At 38.2% G+C, this 21,301-nt stretch overlaps 1 pseudogene; it reads left to right on the top strand.

The window, feature by feature from the left end:
• Positions 1 to 15,237: 15,237 nt before the first annotated feature.
• Positions 15,238 to 15,687, top strand: LOC118843266 (annotated as a pseudogene).
• Positions 15,688 to 21,301: the final 5,614 nt, after the last annotated feature.

Here is a 21,301-nt window from a genome sequence, read left to right as displayed (position 1 = left end):
GTAGTCTGAAGAAATGGGCAGTGCAAAGTGCACATGTGTTCAGAACCAAGGCTGCAATGAAGTTGTAAGATGCACCATGAGCAAGTGTTACCAGAAACATCTCAGATTCATCATGTGTTTGATTTTGAATTAATTTTTGGTCATTGCGCATTCAGAAACCTTTTACTGCTGCCAATTTTTTTGCCACCCTATATGGGGTCATAACCCACAGTTAAAGTAGTGCTGGACTCTAGAAGGACACGGGTTTTTCAGTCACAACTCTCAAAAACCACCTATTATCTATTGCAGAAAGGTTGCCATTTGCATCAATGGATGGTGCAAGATCAAGCATCCTTGAAGTATTGTTATTTTTAGAAATTTTATGCACATATACAAACACACACATATGAGTTCACAATGGTTTGTTTCTTCTTTGACATTACGTGGGTTCCTGAATTAGATGTCTCAGAAATAGACAACAAGTTGGCCTCATAGCCAAGGACCAAAATATAATCATTCAGCTAGAATTTATTAAGCACTTACTATGGGCCAGGCACTGTACTAACCTCTAGGAATATAAAGAAAGGCAAAAAAAATCACCTCTGCTCTCAAAGAGCTCCTATTCTAATGGAGAAGACAACCCATGAACAGGTATATACAAACAAGATACAGTTATCCCTTCCACGTCATGGAGGTTAGAATGTGGCACCCCTGCAATCTGGAAAATCCCTGTAAATTTTTTTGGCCCCGCTTTCATACCAGAGATAAAGTCTGAATTTCTTTTTGTTTTATGGGGTGTTTATAGTACTTTATTGTAAATTTTAGGTTGTATTTGGTCAGGCTATATTATACATCACTATAAGTATATTTTTTGCATTTCTGAGTTTCTAAACTTTTTTCTCCATCATCTGCTGACCTTAGCGTATTGTGTTGTCTGCAGCTTCTGCAAAACTCCTCCCAAATGTCCATTTAATTTCTTATGCCAACCTGTGATATATTGAAACCATGACAGGGATAACTGTACAGGATAAATTAGGGGTAATCTCAGAAAGAAGACACTAAGATTAAGGAGGCTTCTTGCAGAAAGTGGGATGTTAGGAGACACTTGAAATGAGCCAGGAAAGTTAGGAGGGGACAATGAGGAGAGAGGGCATTCTGGGCCTGGGGGACAGCCAAAGAAAATGCTCCCAGCCAAGAGATGGAGTGTTGAGTTTGAGGAACAGCCAGGAGGCCAGTGTCACTGGATCATGGAATAAAGTATAAGAAGACTGAAAAGCCACTGTGAATGACTTTATGTTGATTTTATGTTCCATCCTGGAGGTAATAGGGAGCTACAAACATCCTCAAAGAATGTGGCAAGCCCATCTTCCTCTTAGGCTTCCCACCTCCTCCTCCCTCTCACCAAAGCACAATCAAATCCAATTCTCTACTACTAGCCTTTAACGAACTCACCCTGGCCTGATGTTATCTGATCATAGATAGATGTGGGTAGAATCATAGAATGCTAAGTTGCAAGGGACCTTAACGAATGAGTCTAAGCCTCTCATTTGTAAAGATGAGGAACCTGAAGCCCAGAGAGGTTAAAGAGCTTGGCCATGGTCACACAGCTAGTTCAGTGGCAGAACTGGAACTAGAACTTTGAATCCCAGTCTAGAGTTTTTCCAATGATATCAAGCTTGAACAAAACTGACTTCTGAAAATCCGAGTCTGTGCAAAAGATAAGCAGGGGAAGTACTGTCTCTTCTACAAAAACTTTCATGTCACAGAATCATTGGGTTTTTCTAATTGTAAGGTCCTAAGACAGTATGTAGACTAGGCCAAAGGATGTGCTAGAACCAGCTTAAACCAGCCCAGGAGAGCCAATTGTTAAATTTTCAATGTGAGCATTTAAACCTTGGAAATCGGGAGATATCTATAAATAAGGACTTTGTTGTTTTGTTGATTGGCTAGACTTAAGAAGGTGATGGAGAAAATGTTGATAATGCAGATTGAACTTAAAAGTGTGACCTATGAACATTTTGTTTCATAAAGATTATTGTTAAACATTTACCAGCATACCTCTATGACCCTTTGTTTTACACATGAAATACAGGGTCACACAAGTTCACACAGCTTGGGTTCACGTAGCTTTGTTGTTGTTCAGTTATTTCAGTCACATCTGACTCTTCATGACCCCATCTGGGGTTTTCTTGGCAAAGATACTGGAATGGTTTGCTATTTGCTTCCCTGACCCATTTTCCAGTTGAGGAAACTGAAGCAAACAGGGGTAAATGACTTATCCAGGGTCACACAGCTAGGAAGTGTCTGAGGCTGGATTTGAGCTCAGGTCTTCTTGACTCTATTGTACCACCTAGCTGCCCTCACAGAGTTGGTAGCAAAACTGGAATTAGAATCCACATCCCCCTGATTCTCTACCAAGTGACCTTTCCTACCACATTGGGTCTCCTACCACCATCATCATCAGGAGATACCTATTAGGCACCTATTATACGCAGGCCACCATGTTATGTGTTGGGGATATAAGCAGTATTTTTGCCCTATAGGGACTTGCAATTTCTCTAAAAAGATTCTCTGTTTTCCAAGGCATTCAAAATTGGATTCTTTTAAATAGACCTCTCCCTAATTTACATTGAAAATATGATGCCCCCAAATTTGCTTTACACCCAACTTTGAATGAGCAAGGGAATTGTTAGGGAAAAAGAGGGAAACCTGCACTAGAAATCCCTGATCTTCACAAATTGCAGAATCATAGAACTAAATTGGAATGTAGCCTAGTAGCCATCTAGATCAACACATATAGGAAATAACATCGCTTCTTCAATACTTTTGACCAGGGCTCATGCAGCATCTGCTTGAAATCTTACTACTTCCTAACACTTACTACTTCCCTATTCTATTTGGAATAGTTCCAATTATTAGGGGTTTTTTGCTCCCTGATGTCAAGCCTAAGTTTGATGTCTTGGCAACATCTATCTGTTGCTCTAAATTCTGCCCCTTGGGACCAAGCAGAATAAGCCTAATCCCTCTTCCTCCTGACAATCCTTCAAATGCTCAAAAGGCATTTATATCCCCTGGGCCTTCTCTTCTCCAAGCTAAATATCACCAGTTTCTCTGATTGATCCTCATATGGCATGATCTCAGAGCCCTTTACCATTCAGCTGCCCACCTCTGGACATTCTAGAACTTTTATCAATGTTCTTCTTGAACTGTGGCGCCCAGAAATGAACACAGTACTTCAGGTGTTGAGTAGGCCTGAATACAGTCTTAGAAATGTCATATCTCAATGCAGCCCAAGATAACATCGGCTTTTTTGGGGGGAGGGGCTTCCATATAATGATAATCATGATGATGTTGATGATAACAATAAAAGTAATGGCTAGTATATATCTGTAGAGCTGTAGGGGCAGCTAGGTGGTACATTGGATAGAGTGCTGGGCCTGGAGTCAGAAAGACATCATTCTGAGTTCAAATCGGGTCTCAGACACTAGGTATGCGACCCTGCAAGTCACTTAACCCTGTTGGCCTCAGTGTCCTTATCTGTAAAATGAGCTGGAGAAGGAAATGGCAAATCACTTCAGTATCTTTGCCAAGAAAACCCCAGATGGGGTCACAAAGAGTCATATGTGACTGAAACAACTGAACAATAACAACAAAAAATAAGACCATCTAAAGAACTAGGTTTGATGTGTACACAACATTTTTGATGTGACCCTATGAGAAAAAGGCTAATGGAGAGAGATTGCGTGACCAGGGTGGCCAGGCAAGAGGACCTTCTCTGCTGATCCATTGAGCCAAGAAACTGGGTTCCAGAAACTGTCATATGTGTAATACAAAATAACAGGATGTCCCATTTTGTAAAAACTAAAATTTTATTATTTGAAATTTCACAGGGCAGCTAGATGGTGCAGTGAGTAGAGCACCAGCCCTGGAGTCAGGAGGACCTGAGTTCAAATGTGACCTCAGACACTTGACACACTTACTAGCTGTGTGACCTTGGGCAAGTCACTTAACCCCAATTGCCCTGCCTTCCCCCCTCCAAAAAAAAAAAAAAGAAATTTCACAAAGTAAATAAGCATAAAAGAAATTAAAATAATGAAACTCTCAAATAATTTCTTTTGGTAAGTTTGTAGCAGTTATACTTCTGAAGTTATTAAACCTGCACTAAGACTTCTGGGACCCCCCTGTGTTATCTTGTTTTCTCTTCACAGCCACCCTGGGGGGGTTATTATGGGTCATGCAGCTCATAAGTGTCTGAAACCATATTTGAACTTTGCTTGGATCTGACATTCTAACCACTGTACCACCTAGTTGCCTACATCATACATCAAACTGCTTACCCATAATGAATTTTGTAGTTGACTAAAATTCCCAGCTATTTTCCAGACAAACTGCTGTCTATTCATGCCTCTACCATCTTGTATTTGTAAAGTCAGTTTTTGGAATCCAAGTGTACAAAATGTTGTTGTTGTTGAGTCAGTTGTGTCCAGCTCTTCATGATCCCATGGACTTTATTGTTCATGGGATTTTCTTGGCAAAGAAACTGGAGTGGCTTGCCATTTCCTTCTCCAATAGATGCAGGCAAACAGAGGTTAAGTGACTTGCCCAGGGTCATACGGCTAATAAATGTCTAAGGTCGGATTGGACTCCAAGCCCAGTGCCCTATACACTGAGTCATCTAGCTGTTTCCTATAAAAAACTATATGCATCCCTATTGAATTTTATCTTTTTTGACTCAGTCCAATGCTATAGCCTGCCAAGATCTTTTTCCACCTTGATTCAGTCATCCAGTGTTATGAGAAGCATGCCAGTTATACCTTTTTCCAAGCCACTGATCAAAATGTTAAATAAGATGATATTCTTCCTTTACAGTAACTTAGAAGATAGCATAACACAAAGCAGAAACTGTCCCCCTCCCATTTCTCAAAATTCGACAATATTTCTCCAAAATTTCAAACTGATTTTCATAAAGCACAGCTCTGACTATGCAACTTCCCTCTTCATTAGACCCCAGTGACTCCCTATTATCTCCAGGATCAACAATAAAATCTTCTGTTTGGCTTTCAAAGCCCCTCAACTTGGCCACTTCCTGCCTTTCTAGGCTTCTTACTTCTCACTCCACTCCAGGTAAAGAGGCCTATTCACTGAATGGGAATTACCTCACTCAAAGTGAGAACCTGAAAAGACCTTAACCTGAAAGGGCTGGGGTCTCCCATTAAATCCTGGGTCATCTCCAGTCATCCTGGTGAATATCAGGCCACTGGACCCAGATGGCTCTGGAGGAGAAAGTGAGGCTGGTGACCTTGCATAGCCTTCCCTCACTCAAACCAAAGTCAACTGCAAGTCATGTCATCATTTCCCTGATGCCATAGTCCTCTTCCAAAACAAAGGACAAACCTAACAACCACTCCAGGTACTAATGCCGCTGCCCTTCATTTTCACTGGCCATCTCCCATCCCCACGGTTCCCTCCTCATCTCTGCCCATTGGTTCCCTTGGCTTCCTCATGTCCTCGCTAAAATTCTACTTTCTAAAAGAAGCCTTTCCTAATCTGCCTTAATACCAATGGCTTCCTTCTATGATTACCTCTAATTCATCCTGGATATATCTGTATAAGAATATCCTGTATCTGTGTTTATTTATATCTGTAATATCTTTACTCACTGGTTATTTGCTCACTCTCCCACTTTTCATCTGTAGCTCTACTAGATTTGAACCCCCTGAAACATAATGCCTCCAGATACCCTCTCATGTCTGTCCTAACTTCCCCCTCAGCTCTCTAGCTTCCTTTTGTGTTGTTTTGTTCTTCTCTCATTAGATTGTAAGTTCCTTGAGCGCAGGGAATCTTTTTCTTATTTGTATTCTTAGCACAGTGCATGGCACATGTTTAGTTCTTTTTCAGTCATGTCTGACTCTCTGTGACCCCATTTGGAGATTTCTTGACAAAGATATTGGTGTGGTTTTTGCCACTTCCTTCTCCAGCTCATTTTACAGAGGAGGAAACTGAGGCAAACAGGGTTAGGTGACTTGCCCAGGGTCACAGAGCTAGTTAGTGTCTGAGACCAGATTTGAACTGAGGAAGATGAGTCTTCTTATACTCTATCCACTTGCACACAGCCGGTGATTAATAGATGTTTGCTAAATTGAATATCCTGTATAAGTGCCTGGCATAGTAAGTACTTAGTAGGCTCTTGATAAGTTCTTGTTAACTTGACAATAGTGCAGGTGAGAATACTTTCCATTTCCTGATACTGTTTGTATAGGGACCAGTAGGGAGTAGGTGATTGGGGGAGGGGAGAAGAAGGGGGAAGATATACACAATCCTCCTGTTCCCATGGAAACCTGTAGAGGTCTTCTTTCTCCCTGAGGTTGGCTTCAGCCTTGGTCTTGGCTTTGGGCCGACAGTCTAGAGGGCCAGGAAGAAGAGCTCCCCTCTCCCCATGGCAGTATTCTAATGAAGCTCCAGACAAGGTCTCTTCCCCCAGGGGCTTACAATTTATAATAGATGACATAAACCAGACAAACACACAGCAGGTGTTTTTTTCCAAAACATAAGTGAGCAGGAAAAAGAGTTTCTATGGTAACCCTACACACACATTTTAGCAGGTTTTGCTCTTTTTAAAAAAATCAAAACAAAAGCCCAGATATACCCTTCAAGTTTGTGTTCCAGAAGACTTTCAAATAGCACTGATAACTATAATAAACTAATTTAATAATAGCTAACATTTTATATAACATTTTATGCTTCATTTAGTGCTTTAATCCATTAATAATGATAATAGTTAGCACATAGTGTTTTAAGGTTTGCAAAGTGCTTTACAACCTTTATCTTTTATTATCCTCACAACAGTTCTGAGACATAGGTGCTCTGATTATGTCCATTTTACAGATGAGGAAACTGAGGAAGACAGCGATTAAGAGCCTTGCCCGTGGTTACACAAGTATCTGAGGATTTGAACTAAGATCTTCCTAATTCTGAGTCCAATGCTGTACCCACTGTGATACTTAAGTGCCTTGTGTGACCCTTTTAATTGATTCTATGAGGTAGAGACAACAGGTATTATATTCCCCGTTTTAAAGATGAGGAAACTGAAGTCCAGGAAAGTGAAATTATTTGTCCATAGTTGCATTCCTAGCAAGTAGCAAAGGCAGGACTGGACGCAGGTCATTCTTGCCTCTGTATCTAATTCTGAAGAGTCAGAATTAAAGAGAAGCCACTCTGCCATGTAGGTGTGATTGGTGCAACAACACCCCTCTACGAACATAAGAATGGGGTAGTTCATTCTCATCTTGTGCAAGGCCAAGAGATATGACTGAGAATGGTTACTCTACTTTATTAAAGCTTGTGATGTTAATATGTTTTTTTCACCAAAGGGGTTAAATTCACAGGCTTCATAGTTTCCAGAAAGAAATGTAAAACCAGACACAATTATTGTTATCAGGATTTGAACTCTAAGGTCCTTGTCCTTTCTGATGCCAAAACATAAAACAGCATGATTTCTGTTAGTTTTCCCAAGAACTCAGTCTATCACTAATGGTTGAGAAAGAAATCTGCTACTACGTGGCCTGTGACTGTAACACTCTGGATAATTCTAAGATCTCACTGCTTTATGTCCTCTAGACAAAGGTGCAGAGCCCAATGTGGCCATGCCCTCTCAGACTATGTAACTCTTGATCACCTTTTCCCATAAATCAGACAAAGAAGATCCACCTTTTTTCCACATCTCTTGACACTGTATGAATACCAATGGAGCGTGTGGGCCATCCATTCATTACTCAAATTTTTGTAACATGATTTACCTATCTCATTTTCTGACCATATGCCTCTTTGATGAGAGTAGGTGCTGTAACTGTGAATTGACAGAGGGGAGATTCCTCTTGGGGAATTCCCTTATCAGAGGTTCCCAAAATGTGATCTGCAGACCCCTGGGAGTCTCTGAGACCCTTTGGGAAGTTGGTAGGGTCAAAACTATTTTAATTACACAACTTAGGCTCCATTTGCCTATTAAAATAATCCTCCCCTTTCCAAATACATATCTGTGTGAAGTTAGATATTCTTCATATACTTCAACCAAAAAGATATGACAGATTGAATGCAGAAGCAGATATAAGAATCTAGCTCTCTTCTCTTAAGTCAGACATAAAGACATTTGCAAAAATATGTAAAGCAATGCCGCTCCTCTCTACAATTTTTTTATTTTGAGATAGTTATTTTTCATTTGAATGTTTCATGTCAACTGAATGCAGAAGCAGATATAAGAATCTAGCTCTCTTCTCTTAAGTCAGACATAAAGACATTTGCAAAAATATGTAAAGCAATGCCGCTCCTCTCTACAAGTTTTTTTATTTTGAGATAGTTATTTTTCATTTGAATGTTTCATGTCAACTGAATGCAGAAGCAGATATAAGAATCTAGCTCTCTTCTCTTAAGTCAGACATAAAGACATTTGCAAAAATATGTAAAGCAATGCCACTCCTCTCTACAATTTTTTTTATTTTGAGATAGTTATTTTTCATTTGAATGTTTCATGTCAACACAGAAGGCCTAAATGGCATGTTTACCGAATTAGCAGATGACTTGAAACTGAGACCTACTGAATGAAAAGGCCAAGATGCAAAGAGATATTAACATGCTAGAACATTTCATTGAATCAAATGAGATAAAATATAATTGAAACAAATTAAAAGTCATTTAATTTTTAAAGTTTTAACTTAATCATGTTTATTTATTTAATCCATTTAATATTTCATTATTTAATAATTAATTGATTAATTTTTAATTAAAGTCAAAAATTGACCTCACAAATACAGTTAAATGAAAATACGGTTAGGTATTAGGTTCATGTTTTAGTGAACAGCAAGCTTAATAAGACCCAACAATATGACAGGCCAAGAAAATTAATGCCATCCTAGATTTATCAAGCATCTTCATGCCTTGCCTCCTCATCTGTTCCACCTCCCACTCTAGGAGGCCTGTTTGCTCCTATTTGAGGTTTTTATAATGAGCTTGACCCAGATTTACCACAATGCCTGCTGCGTTCCTCCATCTTCATGCCATGCCATAAATTACCTATTTCCCTCCTGGCCACCTCTAGCTCATGGAGCAATAATCAAGTCAATACCATCATTCCTGGAAAAGACATGTCAATCAATTATCATATGGCTCCACTCCGTAACCCTGTGATTTCCAATGCCCATTCATCCTTCTCTAGCCATTACTCCCTTATGTATGCTGCCTTCTCTTGTTAAAATGTAAGCTACTTTAGGTCAGGGGCAAGTTTTCTTTTTGTATCTGTATTGCCAAAGTTTAGCAGAGTGTCCCAACACCTAGTAAACAGTGGGGAAGGGAATAAACATTTATATATTGCTTACTATATGGCAGGAACCACGCTAAGCATTTTTTACAATTTTCGTCTCAACATTTTGAAGTATAGTTGAGGTTTCCAATTGAGGAAACTGAGGCAAATAGAGGCCAGGGTCACACAATTAACAACTGTCTGAGGCTGGACTTGAATTTATGTCTTTCTGACTCCAGGCCCAGTGCTCAATCTACTGCTTCTAAGGACATAATAAATGCTTCTCCTTTCTATTCATTCTTTTGAGAGGCATAATGTATTGAATAAGAACGTTTCTGCTCCTTCTGTACTTCTGGCTCAGCCATGCTAGATCTGGACTATTGTGTTCAGTCCTGGGCACCATGCTTTAGGAAGGACATTGGTAGAGGTCACTGGTTGAACAGTCATCTAGATAGGGGAAATAACCGTTCCAAAGAAGTATGAAGCAAAGAAATTGGAGGTATTTAGTGAAGAGAAGAGTTGAGAGATAGTTGAAAACTTCAATTATTTTAAAGATTATTATTTGGAAAGCTCAGATTTCTTTTGAAAGGGTGGTTGGTAGAAGAGGTCAGAAATTGGAGTAAATTAGGTCAAAGTTACTGATTTTGGCTCTCTATAAGGGAAATCTCCATAATAACTATAGATGGCCAAAAGTGGAATGGACTTTTTTGGGAGGCAGTAACTTCCCCATCACTAGAGATTTTGAATCAAAGGCTGGATAATAACCATTGCTGTGAATCTGAGAATGTTTTTAAAACCTTCTTTTTTTCAGGTATGGGTTGGATTATATGGCGCTAAAGTCCCTTCCAACTCTGAGAATTTGTGATGTTTACTTAAGCCTTAATTCTCAGACATAGGGAAGACTGATTTTACACACACACACACACACTGTTGTTGTTGTTCATCCTTCCCACTTTAAAAGAGAACCAAAGTGACATCATGAAATCGGGGTCAATGTATAGTGTGTTTAGCTGTGGCTGACCAGACCGATATGAGCTTGGAAGGCTCTACCACAGTTCAGGCACAAATAATCCATCTGAATATTTGGGGTGGAGACATCTCTAGATTTGTGCATATCATGTTTCTTTGGAGGTACTGTGATTCTGCTTTGCTCATATAGCACAGCACCTTTTGTACTGCGGGCAGGCCATTCTGAGTGGTCCTGTGCCACCAATTCCCATATCTCATAATCAATACTAAAATTCTTCAGAGAGACCTTGAGAGTGTCCTCGCATCACTTCTTCTGACCTCTGCGTGAGCACTTGCCTTGTGAAAATTTCTCTGTAAAATAGTATATTTTTTTAAAAATAATCTTTGAGGCAACATACATTCGGCATTCAAACAATATGGCTGGCCCATCAGAGCTGTGCTCTCTGTAACAGAGTTTGAATGCTTGGAAGTTTAGCTCTTCAGTGCCCAGTACCTTATCTTGCCAGGTAATCTTCAGAATCTTCCTAAGGTAATTCAAATGGAAGTGTTTTTTTTTTTTTTTCTGGCACAGCACTGGTAGACTATCCAGGTTTCTCAGGCATACGACAATGAAGTCAGCACACTGGCTCTGGAGAACTTTAGTTTGGTATGAGCCTAATACCTTTCTTCTCCCATACTTTCTTTCAGAGCCTCACAAATGCAGAGCTAGCTCTGGCAATGTGTGCGTTAACCTAATCATCTATGTGCACATCCCTGGAAAGTATACTGCCAAGGTGAGTGAACTCATTCACAGCATTCAAAATTTCCCCATTTACTGGATGGTTTCAGAATAGTTCCACATATGGACGGTGCGATGCTGGTTGGCGGAGAACCTGTTTTCTTGGTGTTAACTGTCAGGCCAAAGTCAGCACAAGTGACATAGAATTGATCTATACCTTCCGTTGCATCTCAGCCTCAGAGGCTGCACTGTGTGCACATTCATCTGTGAACAAAAAGCTGTACACCAACTCTCTCTCCATTTGAGTCTTGGCTTGTAGCCTTTTCAAGTTAAATAATTTACCATCAGTGCAGTAACTGACCTTGATGTTGTTTTCAACCTTGTTGAAGGTGTCCGACAACATCATTGAAAACATCATGCTAAAAATCATGGGAGCAAACATTGCCTGCTTCACTCCACTGATGGCTGGGAAATTGCGAATGCATCTTCTATTAGCCAGAACCTATGTGAGCAAGCCATCATGAAAATGGCATACAATGCTGATGAACTTCTCCAGGCAGCCAAATTTCACCATGATCTTCCACAAGCCCTCACAACTGGAGTATCAAAGACCTTGGTCAGGTCGACAAACCTCCTGTGGGGGTACTTTTCCATATTCTTCTGAAAATCTTGCACTGGCTTCCACTCAGTGTTTTGGGGAGCCTTCTTCTAAATCTCTTGACATTGGGGAGAGATCACTAGAACACACTGGCCATCAACTATCCCTAGCTGTGGCTACATGACTCATTCACCTCTTTTGATAGTGGGACATATCAGATATTAGACTCTCTAGCAGCCTATTTGTGCCTGCTATGTGCCTCTCAAAGACCAAAATCTTAAATTTTTTTGGAGACTATATTATCAAATGAGACAGAGCATTATGGTGGTGCTGGAAGAATACTAATGTTAAAGTGGTGAACCTTTGTTTTAAGTAGAAGGCCTGGATCGCTAAGAATGCTGCACATGGTACTTTCAGCCAAGATGGCTGCTTGAATGAAATTGGATAGCTCCATTCCCATAAACCTACTCTTGCAAAAACCAAAAAAAAAAAAATACCACCAGACCAAATAATGATTGAGAAATACAATGAGACTCTAGAGTAAATACTTCATTCACCCCAGATCTACACAAAAAATTAGCCAGAAGTCTATGGGTAACAGGAAAGAAGAAATGCTAGAAAAGCTGTCACAATAGCAACCAAACAGAGATACCTGTAATCTGCAAACCTCTCTATCTGGAGGCAGGGAGACCAGAGGGCTCACATGAGAAAGTCTCAAAGTTGGGGCAGCTAGGTGGTGCAGTGAGTGGAGCACCGGCCCTGGAGCCAGGAGGACCCGAGTTCAAATCCACCCTCACACATTTGACACACTTACTAGCTGTGTGGCCTTGGGCAAGTCACTTAACCCCAATTACCCTGTCTACCCCTCTGCAAAAAAAAGAAAGAAAAAGAAAGTCCCAAAGGAGTTGGAAAACCAAAGAGCAAACACTGGAAGCAACCAGGAGTGGTAGCAGTTGGGTGTGGTCACAGCAACAGCCATAACAGGACACAGGTTCAGAGGTTCTAAGGTTCTTGCTCTCAATCCTGAGATGCCACAGAGAGCCTTAATGATCAAGTACTCTGGCCGTTAAAGATGGGGGGAGGGTGCTAAAACTTACCATTTCTCTTAGTGTAGACATGCCCAAGGAGGCAGAGTTCAGCAGAGAAACAAGGGTACCCCCAAACCAAGCAAAGCCTTCATTATCCCACCAAAAAGTGCAGCAGGAGGCAGAGCCTGCCCTGGCTACAAAGCTTCCACTCAGAAACTAAGGCTAAAAAGATAGTAAATAGAAGAAGGCCCTAACTATTGAAAAAAAAAAAGAACCCAACAATTATAGATACAGAGATAGCCAAAATTCAACCTAGAAGAATCATAACCATAACCACAAGCAGAATCTCAAAGGAAAAAAAAAACAACACTTGGATTTTCCACAAGGATTACATGAATACATAGAAGAAATGAAACAAGAAATTTCTCAAATATGAAATAAAGCTCTGGAAGAAGGAATTAGAAAGAAAATAAATAGCCTAGAACAGAAAGTAGTAAACCTTACCCAAGTATGGGACTGCCTGAAAGTTTAACAGAAATCAATGACTCCATGATGTAATAAGGTCAAAATACTTAAAAGTAAAAGAAAATGTAATGTATCTGCCATTTTAAAAAAAAGCTTATCTGGAAAACAGGTCAAGGAGAGAGAATTTAAGAATCAGTAGATTCTGTGGAAACTATGCTTTTTAAAAAAAAGCTAATATAGCTCAAGAAATCATAGAGATAAACTAGAACCAAAGGAAAAAGTTAAAAATAGAAAGAACACACTGATCATCTCCTGAAACCCCCATAGGAAAAGTCCCAGAAATGTTACAGACAAAATCTACAGTGTCTAGATCAAAAGAGAAAAAAAAGAATACTTCAAGCCAGCAGAAAGATAGAGTTCAAGAATCAATGAATCATAGTTACACAAGGCCTGGATACTTTTTCCTATGAACAAGAGGAAGTCTTAGAATATAAAATTTCCAAAGACAGACAGATAGATGGTTCTGCAGACAGATAGGAAGGTAGGTAGGTAGACAGGTGGGTAGATAGAGATAGATATACATGAAGAACCTCATACCCTGACAAGCTAAGTATATAATGCTACAGGGAGGGGCAGCTAGGTGGCACAGAGAGTAGAGCACTGGCCCTGGAGTCAGGAGGACCTGAGTTCAAATCCGGCCTCTGGCACTTGACACATGTACTAGCTGTGTGACCTTGGGCAAGTCACTTAACCCCAATTGCCCTGCCAAAAAGCAAAAAAAAAAAATAATACTACAGGGAGAAAATGGGCCTTCAATGAAAAGAAGACTTTCAAGTATTCATGATGAAAAGAACGGATGTGAAAAGAAAGTCTAAATGGTAAAAATAGGAATCAAGAGAAACATATGAAATAATATATTTATATGTAAAATATTTTTAAGCAACTGGAAGGGACTGATGAAGTACTTATATTCTAATAATGAGAGAAATGTCCCTTCAAAATCTTAATATCTTCAACTTCATGGAGGTAATGAAAGAAGACAAACATAGGGACCAGGTTATTGATGGTTTTGGGATTGGTCTGTTTTGAGGGCCTTAAAGGGAAGAAAAAAGGAATACACTAGGGAAGCAGAAAATAAGGCGGCAGTATCTTCTATGTCCTAGGTTATGGGAAAAAATTTACAAATATAGAGAAAGAGGTGAGGGGAATAGGCATCACATAAATTTCACTCTTATTAGAACTGGACAAAAGATAGCTGAACATATATTTATATAGAAAGACACACACTAAGGATTTGGTACGTTGTTCTTGTTTAGTCAATTAGTCATGTCCAACTCTTTGTGACTCTGTTTGAGGTTTTCATGGCAAAGATACTGCAGTGGTTTGTCATTTCCTTCTCCAGCTCATTTTACAGATGAGGAACTGAGGCAAACAGGTTTACGGGAATTGCCTGGAGTCACACAGCTAGTAAGTGTCTGAGGCTGAATTAAACTCACTCACTTTATCCACTATGTCACCTAGCTTCCCCTAAGGATTTGGTATAGTAATAAATTAAACTAAATAGAAAAAAATAATTGGTGTGAGAGAAAGAGGAGGGTTTAAGAGGAAGGTTTTAGGCACAAGCAAAACAAAACAAAAACCCCCAAACCCAAAACAACCCTTCAATTTTGCAGGGTGGATCATAATGGGGTGATGAAAAGGAAAGGAAGAAAGTGTGAGAACCACCAATTAGGATCTGGGTGAGGGGAAGAGAGGAAGGGTAGCTTAGTGGAGTAGATTGTTACAATAACAGAATTTTAGTGCTTATCATATTCCTTCTCTCTGAGTGTCTTCTTTGTAAGGAGGGGAACAAAGGGAGAAAAAAAGTATGAGAGAATAAGATGAAAGGAAATTCACAATTAATAATCACAATCCTGAATGTGAATGGGATGAACTCACCCATAAAATAGAAGGTAACTGAATGGATTAGAAAGCTGAATCCAACAATATGTTGTTTACAAGATACTTACTTGAAACATAAAGATTCACATAGAATCAAAGTGGGGGGCTGGAGAAGAATTTATTGTGTTTCAAATGAACTAAAAAGAATCAGAGAGAGTAGTGATCATGGCCTCAGAAAAGGCAAAGTTAAAAATAGGCATGGCTGCTTTTTTTTCCCCTCTCCTGCTGCTCAAGGAGCCAGCCGCCACCATGAATGACACTGTAACCATCAGAACCAGGAAGTTCATGACAAACAGACTTCTTCAGTGTAAACAGATGGTTATAGATGTCCTTCATCCTGGAAAGGCCACAGTGCCTAAGACTGCAATTCGAAAAAAACTGACCAAGATGTATGAGACAACTCCAGACGTCATTTTTGTCTTTGGATTCAGAACCCATTTTGGTGGTGGCAAAACAACAGGCTTTGGCACGATTTATGATTCCCTTGACTATGCAAAGAAAAATGAACCAAAGCACAGACTTGCAAGGCATGGCCTGTATGAGAAGAAAAAAGACCTCAAGAAAGCAGCGAAAGGAACACAAGAACAGAATGAAGAAAGTCAGGGGTACTGCAAAGGCAAATGTTGGTGCTGGCAAAAAGAAGGATTAAAAGGCACTATGGATGATGTTTATCCGTGAAGATAATTTTTCATCAGAGCATAAACAAACTATGTAAAAACTTAAAAAATAGCATGGCTAAAAGAAATAAATGGGGAAACTATAGTATGCTTAAAGTTACCCCTTACTGTTGAGGGAAATGCCATCTTCCCAGTCACTCAAGCTTACATACAACCTGCATGTCCTTCTTGACTCACTCTCTCTCATCTCACCATATCTAATATGTTTGTGGTTGATCCTTTCTTCTTAACATATGTAGTTCCTTGTCTCTTATGGCACTGCCATTACTTTGGTACACATCTGGTCTACTGCCATAGCCTGATGGGTGATTTTTCTGCCACAAGTCTCTCCTCCCTCCTATTCATCCTCTGCCCTCGGGTATCAAAGTGATTTTCCTAAAACTTAGTTCAGACAATGTCATCTGCCTCCTCTCTCCTCCCCCATTCAATAAACTTCAGTGGCTCCCTATTGCCTCCAGGACCAAATACAAAATTCTCTATTTGGAATTTAAAGTCTTTCATAACCTTTACCCCTCCTATCTTTCCAATCTTTTTGTACCTTACTCCTTTGCACATATTCTATAATCCAATGATATTAGTCATGTGGCTGTTCCTTGAATAAGACCCTCCATATTCCAATTCTGCATTTTCACTGGCTCTTTTCCATGTGTTGAATATACTCCTTCCTCACCTTTTCATGCTAGCTTCTCTGGCTTCCTTAAAGTCTCAACTAAAATCCACCTTGCGCAAAAAGCTTCTTCTGGTCACCCTTAATGCTAGTGCCTTTCTTATGAGATAACCTTCAATTTACCCTGTTTGTATCTTTGTTGTACATGCTTGTTTGCATGTTGTCTCCCCCATTAGAATGTAACCTACTTGAGACCAGGGACTAAAGTTTTTGTCTTTCTTCGTATCCCCAGAGTTTAGCAAAGTGCCTGGCATATGATAAAGGGCTTAAATGCTTATTAACTTACCTGAAGTAAAAGTTAATTGATTTATAGGGAAAAAAGAAGGAAAAGTGATAATAGCATGTGAACTCTTAAATATGGATAAATTTAACAAAAGTTTAAGAATGAAAGAACTTAGTCACCTTAATAGAATTTTCAGGAAGTTAGACAGGCTAGATCTCTAGCTATTAATAAGTGGAAAGAGAAGGGGATATAACATATTTCTTAGCTGTGTATGGCACCTTTACAAAAACTGGCCCTGTGACTGAGCATTAAAAATTCATAAATAAATGCAATAAAGGAAAAATATATTTTACTGGATATGTGTAATAAAAATTAAAATCAATATAGAGACTTTGAAGAAAGGAATAAAGCTTAAGTGAAAACTAAAAAACTTAGTTCTAAAGAAGTAGTGGGCCCAAATACATATCAGACAAACAATGAAACACTATGCCAAAATTTTTGGTATGAAGCCATAGCAGTTCTAGAGGGAAAATTTATTTATGCACATGCAGTCATCAATAAAAGACAGAAAGAGTAAATCAATAACCTAGATAGGTGAATTTAAAAAACTATAAATGCAACAACTAAGAAAATCCCTCAACATGATACCTAAATGCAAATCCTGAAAATCAAAGAAGAGATTAGAAAAAAATGAAAGTAAAAAACAAAACCAAACAAAAACAAACTATTTAATTGAAAAATAAAGTTATGAATTTTTTAAAAGAAAAAACACTAATAAAATAAATCAACCATTGATAATCTGATTTAAAAAATAAAAGAAGACAACCAAACTACCAATATGAAAATAAAAAAGGAGAATTTATAGGAAGTGAAGAGGAAATAAAGGAAATTATCACAAATTATTTCTCCAATTAAATACCAACAAAATTGATAAATTAAGTATCATGGATAAATCTTTCCAAAAACATAAAATACCAAGATTAACAAAAAACAGAGAATTTAAGTAGCCTAATCTCAGGAAAAGAAATAGAATAAGCAATAAATAAACTTCTAAAAGGGGAAAAATACTCAAGATGGATTTACAATTGAATTCTATCAAAGACTAATTGCAATACTACGTAAACTGTTGGCAAAAATAGAAAAATAAAATATCCTATCAAATTTCTTCTACAATAAAAAGATCATCTTGACACTTCAATCAGGAACAGACAACACACAGTGGGAAAAGTCATAGGGCAAAATCTTAAGGAATATGGACATGAAAACATAGGAAAAATTTTAGCAAAGAGGCTACAGCAACATATAAAAAAGATTATGTGTAATGATCTGGTGGCATTTATACCAGACATGCAGAATTGGTTCAATATTAGGAAAACTGGACCCAAAATGGATTGTCTCAATAATAAAAAACAATGCAAATGACATAATTATGTCAATTGAAGTAGAAATAGCTTTTGACAAAATGCAACACCCCTTTCCATTACATAAAAGCATAGGAATAAATGGATTTTTCCTTAATGTGTTACATAGTACTCTATAAAATGAAGAGCAGTATTACATATACATATACATACACATGTACCTATATACATATATATGTGTGTGTGTGTGTGTTTGTGTGTGTGTGTGTGTATGTATGTATGTATGTATGTATGTATATATGTATATCTCCATCCATCCATCTATATAATAGAGAAAGTTTAGAGGCCTTTCCAGTAATACTAAGGGTGAAGAAAAGATATCCATTGTGGTCACTATTGTTGGACATTGTTCTAGAAATGCTAGCTATAGTGATGACAAGAAAAAGTAAGTAAAGAAGCTTTGGCAAAGAGAAAACAAAAGTATTGCTTTTTGCAGATGATATAATAGCATACTTAGATAAACTGAGATGGTAATTGAAACAATAACTTCAGCACAGTAGCAGGATATAAATGTAACAATGGTGCATCATCTTGTGCAGAGTGTTCAACCTGCAGCCAGACCACATGGAAGAGACTCAGGAGCCTGCTTCCAGTGAGGTATGATGATAAGTAATGCAAGGTCCCCGTTTACTGATTCAGAACATGTGTAGATATTCTGACTGTTTCTGGTCCCCCTACCACATGAAGAAGAGTATTTCAACTGGTTGGTGAGCTAAAATTCATTCAAAAGGCACCAATCCATCCAAGGTTATCTGCATGAATGTGTCTGAGGAAGCAAGGACTAATGGAGGGGTCCCAGGTTGGGGGGAGGGCTCTGAATTTTATCTCCCTACCTAGACTTCTGCCATGCAGTACTTGAGTAGTACATGGCCTTGCTACTGTTTTTTTTTCCTCTCTCTCTCCTATGTCTATTCTTTTCTTGCTTTAGGTGAAGGACCATTGAGAGGGCTATACTGTCAGTTTCGAAAAGTCAGAATAGTGAGTGAGTGCCAGAAAGCTGGGAGCTAGTGTTCACAACAGGATTTATTGTGTGAACAGAGGCCCCAAAGAGTGACCTATTTGACCCAGCCCAATGGTAGCTAAGATGTCAATTCATCTAGCACCTATGCTGCATTTAAAATGAAATTGGGGGAGCAAATGTTTTGTAAAAACTACTCTGTTTGATTCCATTCTCCTTAGGAACAAGGTGACATTTGGGAGAGTGTGGTCCAGGCATTTGTAACTTCTGTTCTTCATATATTGTCTCAATTTGTCTCAAATGTCCCTCTGTAAAAAACTAATTGATCTTATTTGGCTAAATGATATTGGGATGCTAATCCCTGGAGGAAGATACTAACTGTAATTTTTGATTGATGTAGGAAAGAATATACTGGAATAAGGGTTTGAGCCAATGACATTAAAAGAAGACATCCTTGGCCTCCCCAACCTTAAGATTACGCTTAGGGCTATGTGGGGGAGATAGAGCCCTGCACTTTTGGGGAGCCAACTTACTTGTGAGAGTTGGAGTTAGGATTAGGATCCCCTGAGTTTATGAGCACTATAAAAAATCGAGATATAAAAATCATTAGCTTTACTGCATTTTACCAAAATAAAACAAAAAATCAGCCCAAGAGCATGGCGATAGAGAAATAAATTCCATTCAAAATGACTAAAAACTATTTAAGTCAATCTACCAGAAATAAAAAGGAACTATACAAATACAACTACAAAACAATCTTTACATAAATACAGACCTAAATAATTGGAGAAATATTAATTGCTCTTGGTTGGGTCATGCCAATAAAATAGAAATAAAAATATTATCTAAATTTACTTATTTAGTGTTATACCAAGCAAATGGCTAACAGGTTGCTTAATAGAATTGGAAAAACACAGTAACAAAATTCATCTGAAGGAAAAGAAGATCAAGACTGTCAAGGGAAATAAGAAAATGCAAAAGAAGGAGATCTAACAACACCAGATCTCAAACTATACTACAAAGTAGTAATAATCAACATTATTGGGTACTGGTTAAAAATATAAAAGTTGACCAGTGAGACAGAGCAGGAACACAAAATCCAGAGGCAAATAAACATCATAGCATAAGTGTTCGATAAAACCACAGACCTTAACTACTGAGGAAAGTACTGGTTCACTATTTGACAAACACTGCTAAGAAAACTAGAAAGCTGTCTGGCAAAAATTAGGTTTAGACCAATATCTCATATCATTTGCAACTATGATCTCAAAATGGATACATGACTCAGATATAAAAGATTACATTATAAAGATTAGAAGAAAAGGGAAGGAAATAATCTTTCTCAACTATAAATAAGAGAAGAGCTCTTAACCAAGGAAACAGAGAGAATCACATGAGATAAAAAGAACAGTTTTGATTATATAAAATTGAGAAGGGGAAATGATTATTAAGGGGACAAGTCTTTGCAGAAAGTTATTCTGAAGAAAATAAAAAGACTGATATCCAAGATACAAGGGGAATTAATTCAAATACATAAAAGAACTATTTCCTAAGAGATAAATGGCCAAAGGAAAGGGAGGTTTTCCATCAGTCAGTCATTTCTTCTTTTACTCACCGCAGAAGGGATCAATACATATGAAAATATTCATAGCAGCAACTTTTGCTGTATCAAAGAACTGGAAACTAAGTGAGTACTTATCAATTGGAGGAAATTGTGAAAGAGATAAATTCAAAGAAATCTAAGAAGACTTTTATGAACTGATGAAGAGTGAGGCAAGAAAAACCAGAAGAGCTGTTCAGAATTATAAAGAAAAACAACTTTGAAAGACTTAAGCACTCTGATGAATACAGTGACCAACCGCAACTCCTGAAGACCAATGATGCATGATTTCTACATCTTGAGAGAGAAATGGCAGACTAGAAATGAAAAAAACTAGACCTACATTTTCAGATATAATCACTGTGTAGATTTGTTGTGTTTAACTGTGTTAACTTGTTACTAGAATTTTTTTCTAACGAAGAGGGGAAAGTAAAGTGTAGAAAAAGACTAGCGATAGTGATGTCTTTCCCCTTCTCATCCAAAAAAAAAGGAGGGGGGGATAAAGAAAAGTATCGATGGATTATATAAAAATACACAGAAGAGATCAGAAGGAGGTTCAGAGGATAACATAAAAAAAGACAGCTCTGGAGCTAACATATTGAATTGAGTACATATATATGTATATCTGTATGCACATACACACATATATAAAATAACCTGTATATTAATGAAATTCTTAGTTACATGTACAATATTCTTTTTTGTACATGGAAATGTCTATGTTTGTTAGTATTTGTCAAGTCCAAAAAATAAAAAGTAAAATAA

This window comes from Trichosurus vulpecula, chromosome 3 (genome assembly GCF_011100635.1).
Source record: "Trichosurus vulpecula isolate mTriVul1 chromosome 3, mTriVul1.pri, whole genome shotgun sequence".
Taxonomy (NCBI): Eukaryota; Metazoa; Chordata; class Mammalia; order Diprotodontia; family Phalangeridae; genus Trichosurus; species Trichosurus vulpecula.
Note: the sequence above shows the minus strand (reverse complement) of the source record. Positions and strands in the feature narration are given on the sequence as shown.